Source organism: Convolutriloba macropyga, unplaced genomic scaffold (assembly GCF_964194025.1).
Source record: "Convolutriloba macropyga unplaced genomic scaffold, txConMacr16.3 SCAFFOLD_6299, whole genome shotgun sequence".
Taxonomy (NCBI): Eukaryota; Metazoa; Xenacoelomorpha; order Acoela; family Convolutidae; genus Convolutriloba; species Convolutriloba macropyga.
Window position 1 is genome coordinate 6160 of NW_027450968.1, and position 1341 is coordinate 7500.

Sequence of the window (1341 nt, forward strand, 5' to 3'; positions counted from 1 at the left end):
TGTAGTGAAATATGTGAGTGAACCTTATTCACGGTGAGGGTTTCCCGAGGTCTGTATTGCAGCGAGTATTATGTTGCTTCTAGTAAGCGAAAGCTGAAACAACAACATTTGAAAGTTGGAATTAATGACTGAATGGAAACTTCGACCTGTGTTTGATAGTAGTAGCGAACAAAACTGCTGAATCGGTTTCTGTCTCATATTGGTCAGTGAACCAATTAAGAGACAATCAACTACATAACCTGAATTGGGCGAGAGAACCCCCTTAACTTAAGCATATCAGTAAGGGGAGGAAAAGAAATCAACTGAGAATCCCTTAGTAATGGCGAATGAACAGGGAAAAGCTCATCGGGAAGAGAAATGGCAACATTTCTCGGTGTCCGGTATGGTTTGATGCTAGACTGGTGAATTTGTCCTGATGTCTACTGGAAAGTAGCATCAAAGAAGGTGAAAATCCTGTAAAGGTCATTTTCGATACCAGTCATAATGGCTCATTCCTATGAGTAGAGTTGTTTGAAAGTGCAACTCGAAGCTGGAGATATGTCTCTCCAAAAGCTAATTATAAAGCGAGACCGATAGTAAACAAGTACCGTGAGGGAAAGTTGAAAAGCACTCTGAAGAGAGAGTGAAAAGTACGTGAAACTGTTGAAGGGGAACTGGAGTGAGCGTTACCATACTCAATGCCTTGATATTATATTCTCGGCTACCGAGTAGTGTAGTTGTCGTCTTTTGGCAAATCTTGTTAATGAATCGAGCAGAAGTTTTCCTCGGAATTCTTCTTGTTGATTCTAAACAAAATGAGATAAATTGATCTTGATTGCCTGTCTGACCTCAACTTCCTATTCAATGCTCTCTACAGCCCGTCTTGAAACACGGACCAAGGAGTGTGAGTTGCTTGCAAGTGTTGTCGCTCATTGAAAGCGCACACGCGAAATGAAAGTGAACAGTGTAATTTTTATGAATTGCACTACTTTGTGTGGTGAGGGCGCCGATTCGGTGTCCCGCAACCACGGACGGTTTTGCTCTTATTGCATGACTGATCCAGAGCAAGTAGCACACGACCCGAAAGATGGTGATCTATGCTTGGGCAGGGCGAAGCCACGGGAAACCATGGTGGAAGCCCGAAGCGGTTCTGACGTGCAAATCGATCGTCTGACCTGAGCATAGGGGCGAAAGACTAATCGAACCATCTAGTAGCTGGTTTCCTCCGAAGTTTCCCTCAGGATAGCAAAAGCTTGAGCAAGATTGAAAAATCTTCGCAAAGCAATTTCATCGGTTAAAGCGAATGATTAGAGGAATGGGGGAAAATTTTTCCTTCACCTATTCTCAAACTATAAATCGGTG

The 1341-nt window shown here is 43.0% G+C and overlaps 1 non-coding gene across 1 annotated transcript in view; it reads left to right on the plus strand.

Moving 5' to 3' along the window:
- Window positions 1–234: 234 nt before the first annotated feature.
- Window positions 235–1341, plus strand: part of LOC142356311 (large subunit ribosomal RNA) — a 3522-nt gene continuing 2415 nt past the window's right edge. Inside the window, exon 1 of the ribosomal RNA XR_012761396.1 lies at window positions 235–1341. This exon is cut by the window's right edge and continues 2415 nt beyond it. This is a non-coding gene — a ribosomal RNA (large subunit ribosomal RNA).